Raw genomic sequence first — 14,121 nt, 5'->3', positions numbered from 1 at the left:
TCCAGGAATCCCTGAGACTTTAGTGAAGCTGATCCCTTCCACTTACATCTGACTTTAGTGGCTCCCCGCTGACTTAACTCTGTAGTGCTTCTTGAAAGAGAGAAGAAAATCTCTTTCACTAAGGCAGAGCCTTTGGACCCAGCCTCCATTTTGAATGGTTTTTCCCTAAAGTCTAAGACATTGCATCTAAAACCATGGAGTGACATGGTCTCTCTGAGTCCGAGGCAACACTGCAGCTGCCCAGCATGCCATTGCTTTCCTGATCCCCACCCCACATGGCAGATGCTGGGAGGTAGAAACTGCAGCTGAAGCACATCAGAATGGGAAGCAACTGCCTGAGGTGGGCCGTTCTCTCTGGCTCAGGGAGTCTGCATATTAGTGAGCTGGATGCTCTCCCAGCTCACAGAATGAGCCCTTCATGTTTGGTGGCACGTCCATGCCAAGAGAGAAAATATTAAGAGCAAATCCTTAAACTCTGTCCCATATCACCATCTGAGCTCTTGGCATGAAATTACACAAACATTGTGCAGCTAATGCTCAATTACACAGGACTTGGGAACCTAGACCTCAATTTTCTTTTACTTCCCACAATCTTTTCCACCTGTCTTTGGACAAACTTGGCCTCATCATGATCTCTGCTGAAAGAGGGAGCATAGAAATAAAATCTGAATTCATCAATTGCTTTGCTATCAAAGCAGTTCTGGTAAAAGATTTGGGCAGAAGAGGATCAAATGACAAAAATGAAGAGCAGGGATTTTTATTACTGCTATTTTCTCTGTTCCTATCCCCGTGTTTTCATAAAGAATTGCACATTACATTTTATTTCCTTCTGTCATTACTTCCAAAATTGAGCTTTCAGAAATTGAGATTTTTTTATGCCACTTTCAGACTTGGGAAATGTGACACTTTGCAAAGGGCAGAGCTAGTTATTAAACAAGGCCAACGTGAGGTAACCTTGCCGATCTCAGGCCTGTGGGGGCTCAAAGTGAGAAGCTGGCTCTCTCGGGCTATGAGCAGCCTTCCTAGGGCAGGACACCTTGATAGCCTCCTCTGCAGAGCACCCTAAGCCTCGGGGAGGGGGGTCACCTGAGGCCAGAAAGATTAAATAGCTCCGAATAAGTTGTTTTTCCCAAACTACCGCTGAACACTTGAACAATCTGAGCTAAGTTCTTCTATGTCTGGGGCCACCTCCCCTTTTGCAGATTTAAGTCTCTAGTTTGAGGTGCAAGAGCTCTTCTATCTAGTGGGGGGTGAGCTGAGAGGGCCCAGTGTAGCTCAGCCTCAAGTCTTTTTGGCCACATTGGACGATTGGACAAGGAGTCGCTGCTTCACCTTAGACTTATGCACGGGGTGTGTGTGTGTGGGGGGGGGGGGGCTCTATATTTTACAATTCAAGAGACTGCTTGGCTTCACATATGAAATATAGGCCAAAACAAAGAATGAAAAAGGGGCCAAGACCAAATATGTTTGTTAGCTTTAAAGATCATTTGCCCTGGCTGGTGTGGCTCAGTTGATTGGAGTGTCACCCATACATCCAAAGTTCTCAGGTTCCCGGTCAGGGCACATACCTACGTTGGAGATTTGGTCCCTAGTTGGGGTGCCTATGGGAGGCAACTGATCAATATTTCTCTCTCAATCAATGTTTCTCTCTCTATTTCCCTTCCTCTCTCTAAAATAAACAAACATATCCTTGGGTGAAGATTAAAAAAATAGAAATCTTTTGGTTTTTATGGACAATTTCTATTAAAAAATAAAGTATTTAAAACAAAAGATATAGAAGAATGAGGATCTACTTATACAGAGTGGTTAGATAGTGAAGAATAAAGTAATTTATTAAACTGTATTTTCAACTTTTTAATGTTCTAGGTACAGGGGAAGATTTTGATTGCACAAAGAGTCCAGGGGCTCAGAACGTTGTTAGCAGCATTGCCTTGTCAATGTCCTGATGTCCTATCTTCAAGCAGAGTTTTCACTGAGAGGCATTTGGAAAATTGGCTCATTTTGCTTAGAAAGAGAAGGGGAAATTTGGTGAAAATCATCGCAAAGTTTCTCAGTTTTCTGGAAGTTCATTGTACAATTATTTCTCATCTCGTGCTCAGGAATAATCACGCACTGTCGTTTTGTGTTAGATCCCATAGTGTCTGGGATTGTGATGTAGTGGAACTTTCTGTTGGCAAAACAAAAACAAAAAATCGACCTTGGTAGGAGCCATGCGGGAATGCACCAGGAATACTGAGATGGGTACAGAGCGTTTCTTTGTAGTTGCCATTGATCCGCTTTCAAACACAGATCTGCCCTCCAGTGGAGCATCTGCTTCTCTTGTATCCCTGCCTCCCTTAGGCCACTCTTCTTCTCAGGGTACTATGCTCCCAGTTTCTCTTGCTCCTTGCCCTTCAAACAAGGCTGGTGAGACTCTTCCTTTGTTTGTTGCAGGTTGATACTGCTTATATCTCAGCACCTTCAGGACAAGAACCTAATCATGGGACTGATACTAGTGATAATACTGCTACCCAATGCTGATCACTTCTCAATACCTAATTTTGATGTGCTTTGCTGCTACAGGGGTAAGAATGGGAAATAACAAATGAGGTAAATATGACAATCAGTGTTGCCACACCTTTTAGTTATAAACCAATAAAACCAATAGCAAGGGTTTTTAAAATTTCAACACCAATCTGGTATTTCAGATCCTTCAGGTTGTTTCAGACTCCTATCAAATATCTTATACCTCTAAAACTTGCACTTTAAATTTATAGTATAGCCCTGACTAGGTAGCTCAGTTGGTTAGAGCGTGGTCCTACTATGCCAAGGTTGTGGGTCAAGCCCCAGTCAGGACACATACAAGAATCAACCAATAAATGCATAAATAAGAGGAACATCAAATCAATTTTTTTTCCTTTCTCAAATCAATAAAAATAAATAAATAAATATTATTTGAATGTTGTGGGAATGGGTAGCTAGAGACATACTTGTTCTCTTCTTAAACAAGGCTTAAGGCTCACCAGGCATTTGGGAAATTGCATCACCTAAAGGAACAGCCATTGCCAACAACCGTAGCCTCTAATTTTCAGTGTAGAATTGCCTTTGGCTGAATTCATCTTTCTAGCTATATCCTTGTACATGAAATCATTGCTGTGAGCATTTTCTTCAAAGATATGGAGCCAAAGTCATTTTATTAAAGTGAAATGTGCAAAAATTGAAATTGATAATTTCCTGTCATTTTATGTTTTTAAGGAAGCCATTTGATGTAATGGAAAGAGCACAGAATTTTTTATTTAAAGTACCTGGATTTAAGTGTGGACCCAGACAAGTCACTTAATATCTGAATCTCAGTTTGCTTATCTTGAAAATGGAATAATAATAATAACATTGTTCTGCTGGACAAAATAAAAGTAGAAATCTGAATGTCAAACCATTTAAAGCACTGTAAAAATGTAAGAAATTGTTGTTAAATTTATTAAGAAAAGACTAAGAAGAAAAAGAGATTGTAAGAGGCTCTGTATTTTCTTTGTGCTATCCATTTCTTGTTGTGTATCACATAAAATCACGGTTAAGCTTTTGTCTTGGAAAGACTTTTAAGACTAGCTCGGTAGGCAGCAGTTACTCTGCCTCATCCTCCTGAAAACCTCACCAAAATGAAAGTAAAGGATTTTTTAAAATTGCAAAATCCCACAGAAAAGGAAATAGAAAAAACAAACAAAACACCAGCAACAGCAAAATAACAAAAGCAGAAAGATGAGTGGTAATTGGCTCAGCAGTAGAGAAAGCCAGGAAACAAACCAATTTCATGAGAACATTAGGAATTGGAGGCAGCAGGCTTTTAAGAATTGATGGTTTGGGTAAGACTAATATTAACTAAATTACTTGAAACAAATAGATCCTGAGGTCCACCCCCACCCCATCCATTCCAGGCAATTACTCCTCTCTCACTTCAACATAGACTGGAAGTTCATTCTCTAGAAAGGGTATAACAGAGAGTCCTTCAACAGGGAATCACTTCGGGCATAGTTGAGGGTGGAGGAACCATACCCAAAGTGGGGAGATTGAATGAGTATTTATTCCAACTGTATACCATGCACTCCCCAATTCCATTGACTGGGCCTTGGATAATATGCAGGATATTGGTGCATCTGAGCCTAAAGATAGTACCATCAGGGTTTCGGGTGAAAGTGTCTCTCTTCCTAGAGCACCATCCAGTGACACCAAAGGTAGCAAGGTCCTCTCAGAACACCTGGAATTTCCAATTAGCATGTCTTTTTACCTTTTTTTCCCTAAAATTATAAACTCATAAGGAATTGTGAAATATGGTATAGAGAAATCCCAGTACTCACCACCCAGCTGCCCCAAATGCCCGTAAATAATGGTAGTGCATTATCAAAACCAGGAAATTGATGTTGTCACAAAGCATCTAATTTGCTTTATAAATAATTTCATTCTTAAGTATGAACAGATAGCTAAGATGGTCAGACAGCTAAGGAAATATATACATTTTTAATTATAAAGATTATCTTGGAGAAACTAATACTGTAAGTGGCAGTGAAAACTTTAAAACATTAGAAAAAAGACTCTCTGAGAGCCAAAAACAGGATTAATAAAAAGAACATTAGTGGATAATAAATAGCTCATAAAAATTAAAAATAATTGTAGAGAATGTAAGATAAACAATATACAATAAAAATGAACAAACAAAAAAAACATTAGTGTATGTATCTCAAAAAAGTTAATGGCTAACATGGTGACTATAGTTGAGAACACTATCTTGTATAATTAAAACTTTCTAATAGAGTAGAACTTAAACATCTTCCCCCCCCTCCTCCCCCCCGCAAAAGGTAAATGTGTGAAAGGATAAATTGTTAAGTCAATTCTGGGAATCATTTCACAATGTATATGTCTATCAAATAATCACATTATAAACTTTAAACATCTTACAATTTTATTTGCCAATTGCACCTCAATAAAACTGAAAGAAAATAAAAAATAAGATATTCTCATCCAAATAAACAAATAAAGGATGAAAAATAGGAGATAACAGAAGAAAATTAAAGGGTCAATTCAGGAGGCTCTATGTCCAAATAATAGAAAGTACAGAACGATAGAGAACAAATAAAATAGAGGAGGAAATAAACAAAGAAATGATTTTAAAATATCAATGTCATTAATTTTTAGATTAAAGGATCCCACTGAGTATTCAGCACAATGAATGAAGGAAAGTCCACATTTGCATGCATTACTGTGAAATTTAAGAAACTGGGGTTAAAAAAAACACACAAAACAACATCCTAAAGACTATCAGAGCCTGAAGGCAGGTCATTCAAAATGGCTTGGGGCTTCTCAACAGCAATGTGGGAACCAGAATAAATTCATACCTTCATCATTCCGGAAGAAATTATTTTCCAACATAAAATTCTATATCCAGAAAATTTGTTGATTCAGTGAGAGAGTAGACTATAGACTTTTGTACATGCAAAGCTCAAAGTCTTCGCTTTCCCCCAGGCACCCTTTATGAGGGAGCTGCTGGAGAAAGTACTCCATGAGAACAAGGGGCCAGACCAAGAAAAAAAGACAGGATCTGAGGACCCAACCAACCTCAAGAGAAAGGCAAAGGAGTACCCTGGTTAATGATGAAGGGAAAGCCGAGATACAGCTGTGAAACACAGAGACCATATTACATGTTGGAATAGGGCAGAAGACTCTGAGGAAGATGTTTCCCAGGAGATGAGGTGGACAAGATGTTGGATGTGTCAGCAGCATGGAGAGATTTTAGATAACTGGGAGAGAGCACTGGTGAAAACTAAGCAGGCAATACAATACAAATTTTAACTCAAGGAAAACAAAACAAATGTAAGAAAGTAAAAGTAATTTTAGTAATATACAGGGCTTTGCTGTGAATAGTGTTTATATCGTCATACTAAGATTATGATAGATGCTAGGTTTATTATAATCATGATACAATCATTTCAGAAAATTGGGGCACAAATTGTGTGGAGATAGTGGTTAAAAAGAGCTAAATCATCATCTTCTATAACTGTAATTGTTAATTCCAAACCTCACCAAATCAAACATGCAATAATCATGTTACTTAGAGATATGGAGGTAAACACTGAAATATTCAACAAAACAACTTTATTGATTTCCTCTGGGGAACAAGAAATGAGCAAAGAAAATTGGGTAGATGTGACAGCTGTTTTGTTTAGCTTAATTTTATTTGAACTAAAGATTGTTATGGAAATTTTGATTTTTTAAACTATGTGCATGTATAGCTATTTTAAAAAAAATTAAATTAAAAAAGGATTAGAAAAGCATAAAAATTATCCCAGAAAAATAAGACTTCAGAAAAAGCTAACAGGATAATCTGTGTTTAAGGGAGACTAACAGTATTTTAGGGGACCCTCCTCTTTTCAGGACTGGTGAGTAATTACTGTGAAATTCTTCACACAGTTAGGTGCTAAATGGCAAAGTAATAACACAGAGGCTGGACTTCAACTCATTCTTTTTAAAAATTTATTGTTGAAATTATTATGCCCTCCCATTGAACTTATTCTTGTTTCATCAGGAGCAAGAGCCATTCTGATAGGAGGGTCTATGTTTCTCACTAATCTAGCATACCTTCCTCTGTTCTTCTTCATTCCTTTTCCAGCCATCATCAAGTAAGAGCACATTGTTAGGAAAGGGTAAGGAGCATCTTCTGTAGTTTGACCCTGACCGTGAATACATCCAGCATAATAAGAAGAACTTGCCAAGAACAGCGTTTTCCCACCTACCTTATTTGTAAGGTCTTTATCATTAGCCACAGGAAGCAAATGCAGTCTAATGTATTGTCAAGTTTAGAAATTCTGGTATCGTGTACTTGGAAAACAAATACTCTGAGTCCTCTACGGTTAGCATGTTAGCGCAGAGCTTTTAGAGATATGGATGGAAGGGGAGATAAGGGACATATGCCATATTATAAGTATTTCGTTAACTTTTGACTCCTTAAGCAAGAAGTAAAATGTGTCCCTCAGTGGTTCCAAGATTAGGTGAAGTGACTGACAAGAAGGAAAACATGCTCCGTGGGTTCTGGGGTTCCTGGATTGGTCAGCAAACCCCAAGGACCCGTGAATGCAGGATGTGTGTAGGTGATTCAGGTAATTCAGGAGCAGTATGTACAGGAGGAGTGAGGAAGGAGTGAGGACTGAGAAGGTAATCATATCATTATCCCAGATTTTAAAGATGCTTTCCAAGGTATTTTATTGTGTACATCGTGATGCGACAAAGTCTAAACTAGCTACAGTGAATTCCAATACATAATCAAAATCATCTAATAAAATATTTCATTTCTTCAAGTAATTAACAAGTTGTTATGGGTTGGGGTTGGAAGGCAGTTTTGTAATGTAGCAAAGAGTGACACAATTACATCATTTTTAATAGACATAACCTGTATTATTTAAAAATAATACTAACCCTCCTTAAACTTTAACTAAGGATATGAGTGGAGGCTAGCCAAGAGCCAGATAACTAGTCCTCCTGAGAGAAGTCTCATTCCCCAGCACTAATATCTGATTTTTGAATAGTCCTATGCGGCATTAACTAATTTCTCAGCTTTGGCCATTATTTTAAAACTGCGTTATTCTGGTATTGCCTGGATGTTTTCTCCTAGCTGCTAAGGTCTTTTCAGTATCCTTATTTGTCTCACATTTTTAAAAATGGTGCTCAAGGTAAACTCACGAGGGAAATGCTGGTTTTTTTATTCTATAAATTTGTTATTAGTTTCATATCAGATATATTTCAATTTATATTAAAATACTTGTGATAAAACTATTTTCCCAAAATTACAGGTCAAAATAAGTTCAGTTGCTTCTAGATCTTTTCCTATATTATGGTGCCAACATCTGAAGAGATAGAGCAAGAAAATAACCTTTTTAAAAATTACATTTATTGGGGTGAGATTGGTTAATAAGATCATATAGGTTTCAGTATACATTTCTATGATACATGATCTGTATATTGCATGGTGTGCCCACCACTCAAAGTGAGGTATCCTTCCATCACCATATATTGGCTTCATTTTCCCTTTACTACTCCCACCCCTTTCCCTCTGGTCACCACTGTACCACTCCTGTCTGTGTCTATGAGTTTCAGTATACCTTTTTTAATGCTAGTGGTAAACTGAGTGGCTCTTCTGAGAGGAAGAAGGGAAGGCAATGATGATAGAGCCTAAGAATTCTTTCTCTTGCCAAGAAAAAATATCCAGACAGAGGGTTGTTGTGATATTACGATGCAGCTTTTGTTTAACTGAATCCTGGGTGGGGAAATATTTAAAATTCCTCCCTTCAATGGCAGCATCTTCCCCCAACAGTTCCTTGTGGGCTGCCAGGAGTTACATAAAATTACCCTCTGATTTCCTCTAGTCACAAGGTCAGACCTGACAACATCATTCAGATTCAACTGTTGATTAGAATCTAGCTTTCAGGAGGAAGGAGCATTCATGACAGAATTATACTTTAGGGTTGCTAGGTATCCTACATTTTAGCTGGTTTTAAGAAATCATTCTCTTGTGGGAAGAAAATTATCTGAGTGTAGGTTTTCAGAATTAGAAGGCAATAGGCAATTCCTTCAAGTTCTTCTTCTGCTACAGCCCACTTTCTTCCCTCTACTCCCACATATTCCCCTTCATATCATTATCATATCATTTCATGGGTGCTTGAAGTGTCAGCGTGTTCCCTCCACAGGCAGCCTGTTTATTCACTTGGCTCCCAAATATGTGTTTAGAATTTAGCAAAAAATCCCTTTCTATTGTACTCTCCAGAAAGCCAGAATAGTAAGTGGGATGCCCTTACAGTTTTAATCCTTGAGGAAATAAGATGGAAGAAGTTGCAGTTCACTCTAAATAGAACAAGATTAAATGGAAAATGGTTTTTACTTATGCCTCTAAATCCATTGCTTATAGGAACTAAGCCTCTCCTTCCTCCTCATAGTTCTGTGGATCAAGGGGTCTTAGCATTCCTACTGCAATGGTAGACATGTGACCTCGGCTAGCCAATCAGAATAGCCCATCCAAGTCAGATTAGGCTTGGTCAAGGGTAGGCACATAACCCAGGACCAGTCAGCATCCTTTTGGAGGACTGATAGAGATCTTGGGGAGGAATGGGTCTCCTGTAAAAGGCTGCAGCTGACAAGGCCCACCTTTGCCACCCCTTAGGGACAACCTGGCAGAAATGAAAACTGATCAGGGAAAAGCAGAGCCAACAAAAGGAGAAAAAAAAAAGTCCTATGTGAGCACTTTGATCTTGCTGGGCTTTTTATCAGATAAGCCAATGCATGTTCTTATTTTAAGTCACTATACATTTTTCTTCTAAGGGTCTCATAACCTCTCTTGGGAATGTATTGTAGTCTAGATTGTCTTATAACTCTCCAAATCATAAAATACTGATGAGGGGAAAGTACCACTGAAGATAAATATTATGCTAAAATATCCAGTGAACTATTATACTTCTAAGTGATATCTCAATGAGTACAAATATCAGACAGACTAAATCTTAGAGGATTTCAAAATAAGACCAGACAGATCATTAGCAAGCAAAGCTACAGGAACCCTCATCTCAGCAGGGAGGACATGGAATTCATAAACAAATCTCTTCAATCGCTGCTTCCAATAATTCTATAATAATTGTCTGAAGCTGTTCTTAATTAGACTCAATTATGGGATTAGTTTGAATTATATTATGAAGCATTGATTCACAGAAGAATAACCACTGAAGGCCTAGGTGTTGAATGTAGTAAATGTGTTACAATCCTGTATAACAAAACAGCAGGGAGAAAAAGGAAATATTGATCTATTCTTAATGAATTTATGTCCAAATTGCTTCTTATTTCAGTTAGTAAGTGTAATGGGGGCAGGGAAACATTTCTTTGGAAGTGACCTCTATTCATCAAATGTGCTGATTTGACTTCGGGGGACATTCAGTTGCCCAGGCCTCTGAATGTTCAGGTTTCTGAAAAGGCAGGTGTAGAGAAGATTAGGGAAGATGTGACATTCACCACTTCTCCATGAATTTAGTATAAAAATTCCTATAATCTTGCTTTGAGGAGCTTCTCAAATGGACATGTGTGATGATGGGCTAGGAGACATACATATGGCCTACTCTGAAAAGCTAATCAGATTTATTTCAAAAGCCATGGCTAATTGCTAGGGTGTATGTTAGTGACAATCCTTACTAGAACAGGGCTATGTTTTTCTAGAATATACACTTTAACGGGACAGACTCTAATATTTTTATTTTGAACATATGATCATTCTTGATCATTTCTTTCATGGGAAGGGAGGAATTAAAGCTGTACTTTGCTAAAGCCATTTTTTTTAAAAAAAACTTGCAAAGCAGCCAAGGGGTAGCACCTGCCTCCTGCTCTCCAAATCTATGTCGCCTTTAGACAATTCCTCTAAGGAACAAACCAAGGCCCTTTGTTCACCTCTGTCATACCTCGTAACTAAGGTTTGCAAAAGAATATTCCCAATGCCCTTGGAAGATATGATCGTCCCTTTCATATGCCAAACACATCTACTGAATACAGAGGCTGATTCCCTTCCTGAAGTTGACTCAGCAAGAGCACTCAGCTCTCAGCGAAGGCCCCAGGAAGGCAAATGTTCAGACTGAATGCTTTGCCCTTGGGAAGAAAGCTCCTCCTGCCTGCATTGTCAGAAAATAACTCCTAGCTGGAAATCCTCCTCCATCTTGAGAAAAGAGCTTGAATGCTAAACTAAAAGCTGTTATTCAGTGGAAGAAAAATTGGAGGTTTGAATAACAAGTATTCCAGACGCTGCTTATTCCCCAAAGCATGTTCCTACAGGGCAGATACCGAAGAGAGCGACATGCTGTATTTGTGTGATCCAACAGAAATTACTATTGATAAAGGAAATAGAACAGACTTCAGGAAACAAGCACCCGCCACATGTTACAACTTGTCCTTTGTTCTCTTGGTTTAACACATTTGTAAGCTGCCACTTTTTATAGTAATTGATGAAACAGTGCAGGCATTTTGCTGCCTTTGGAAAGTTGGGTGTCATATGTCATGACTAAGATCTATCAGTGATCAGTGAAATTGGGCTATTCGGCTTGTGGTAGAATGTCTGTTCTCAGCCTAATGATTTGTTTGTTTAGCTGTTCTTGTTAGAAACTGTCAGAAAATCAAAAAGGAGATGTTGGCCTCAAAATTAATCTTGAGAAGAAGAGATTAAATACGAATAGAGCGTTTCTTGGTCATTGAATTCAGTCTCAATGTCATTTTGAAGCACTATCTATAATGAAGATAAAGATAATGGTCACCAATTAAATAAATAAGTTATAAACTGCCATGGAAAAAGGCAATAGACTCAACTCATTAATTTTCTGATGGCTATATTTAGAACAATAGCAACAGAATATGTGTTTTTCCATCCATCTGACTCTGCACAGGTTTTCAGTGCGAGCTATTATAAAATAGACCTGGACTGTAAACATGCCTATCAATCTCTGATACATCATAAGATGATTAACTCTCAGCTCTTCGTAAACTCTTTGGAAACCTTCAGAAATTAGTCTTCCCCTGTGCTTTCCTAGGAGACATTTTTCAAAATAGTTTCACCCACTAATAGCAAATATTTCTTGACCCTTCCATATCTAAAATGTCAAGCCCATGGCTGGTTTCATCACTCATTATTCTACTTTGATTCTTCCAACCAACCATCATGTGCATTCAATCTTACTTTACCTGGTGTACCTACTCAATGCTTATGTTAGGGTCAGAATGTACCTTGCCATCCTCCACATGAACCTTGCTGGCTGGGAGACTGCAGCGGGAGAAAAGGACCATCATGATTTTGTGAGCTCATGTTACAGCAGACATTGGACTGACCATGTAGCATACGTTTCCTTATCTTCATTCAGTTCTTATATAACTGTGAGGTTGGTGTTATCATTTCCATTTTTAAAGTGAAAAATGGAGGTTTAAAATGGCAAGATAACTTGCCCAAGTCATCAAGGGGCAGTTGGTAGGGTACAGACTCAAATCAAGGTTTCCGTGCCAGGGAAACTTACTCTTTTTATTATGCTCAGCTGCAGAGTTCAGGAGCAAGGTCCATTAACTATCTCAGTGCCTGCATTAATGCTAAGTGGCTAATCAGTATTATATTTGATGGTTGTTATAATAAAAATAATAGAAGCTAATAGATATGAAAACTTATTTGTGTCAGGCTTACAAAAGTTAAAAACAAAAGACTAAAAAGAAGCTAGTAAGTGGCAGAAGTTGGACTTGATCCCTTTGACTATCTAACTCTGAAACTCATATCTTAAATGTCTATGCCATAGAACTCCCCTAAAGCATTAGCAATATACATTAGCATCCCAGAAGAAAGACTGATGGGAAGGCCAACATGCTTCACACGTAGGCTGTTCTTTTCTAAATATTAATAATCTCTGCCTCTGGGGTCTACATATTCCATAATGTGGCAGGATCCACACTCCTGTGACTTTGACTGGTTTGCCCTAAGTGTAAAGACACTAGTCCTTGTTTCTATCACGCCTTTGTTTCTGGTGACACCCGCCACTGAGGCTTATTTCTCAGCACTCAGCATCCCATGGGTGCTCTACTGGAACTGGCAATTGACCTTATAACACAGAAACTTTTACTGGTTTTGTGACTTCATTTACAGACATATTTTGGTCACAGTCTCCTTCGGCCACTTATTCCTCAGCCTCTGCTTACACAATTCCCCCTCCTGATATGTGGGGCCCTGCAGTTTCCTTCTGTTTCTCTCTGGTCATCTTTTATGCTGGTCAGCTCATCCTGGTCACACACAGGCTGTCACTGGTGTTGTGACTTTTAGCATCAGAAGAGTAATCCAGGGGAAGTAAACGTGGAAGTTAAAACCATCCTCCACTTTCTGAAAGGAAGAAAAAAAAGTAGTCTAAAAACGACACTTATGAAGAGAGCTAACCTTTAAAAAATGTCTGTATAGTTAGGCTCGGGATGGTTTGGATATACATTCATGGTAATTGTAAGATAAAGTTGAGTTATGAAATCTGACCTATTCACATACCTGATCATGAACATTCAGATTTGAATTTCTGTTTTGCTTCTTCCACATGTCATGCTTTTGCAGAATTGCTAAAGTGAAAAAGGGAGTGAAATGTCCAAAGAGATTGCCCCAGAAAGGCAGAGAAGCAAAGAGTCTGCATGAGCCACACAGTGAATAGTTATCTCTCAAAGAATCCGGTCTGCACGTGCTGCTTAATGACAGGAAATGGCAAACTGGGATAAACACTGTAGCCACGAAAACCCTCAGAAGATATCTGACAATGTCCCAGAAATCTGTCTCCATCCCAAATGCTGTCGATTCTTAATGTGGGGGAAATGGGAGAAGGAAATCAAGCTTGCAGTCTTCTGGCAAGTCATGGGAATTAAAAGCAATAGACAAAAGGCTGCTCTTGCCTGGGTTATGACACCAGCTGCCTGAAGGGACCATTCTAATGATCACTAGAACTATTTGTTCCAAGGTTATTTCGAGCTTACACATGACCACATAGGGACATGTTTTCCTAGCACTACAGTTAATGTGTTTACTTTCCCTAGGTACACAGCTGATGTTAAGAAAGTATGTTGTGTTCCCTGCTAGAATGAAATGGATAAGAGGGCTCTGAGTATAGTGAAAAACAATGTGAAATGACCTACTGGAGTGTTTTGTAGTCTGAGGTTCTAAGGTCCTGGATTAAGGGCTAAATTAAGAAAATGCCTTATATAATTACTACTTGAAGGAATGGTCAGGACTTCCACAGAATGGGGGTCAGAGCAGCAGTTCAGCCTGTAAGAGCCCAACATCCATTGACTAAAAGGAGTTCTGAAATTAAGACTCAACCTTTACACATTAGAATCATCTAGTGAATTTTAAAAAGCTCTTGTGCTTAAGCTTCACCCCAGACCTATTACATTATGATTCTTCAAGTGGTACCCATATATTTTAAAAGTTTAATGTACAGCCAAAGTCAAGAACTACTGGATGAAGGTCTCTGATCCATGGAATGCAACGATTCTTAACTATTCTTGATATTCTGATGAAAGTCACAGATAATGATGTCTCAGTAGGCCAATTAACATAGGCAGATGGAAAAA

Source organism: Myotis daubentonii, chromosome 9 (genome assembly GCF_963259705.1).
Source record: "Myotis daubentonii chromosome 9, mMyoDau2.1, whole genome shotgun sequence".
Lineage (NCBI taxonomy): Eukaryota > Metazoa > Chordata > Mammalia > Chiroptera > Vespertilionidae > Myotis > Myotis daubentonii.
The sequence above is the reverse complement of the archived record's forward strand: the minus strand, read 5'-3'. Positions refer to the sequence as shown.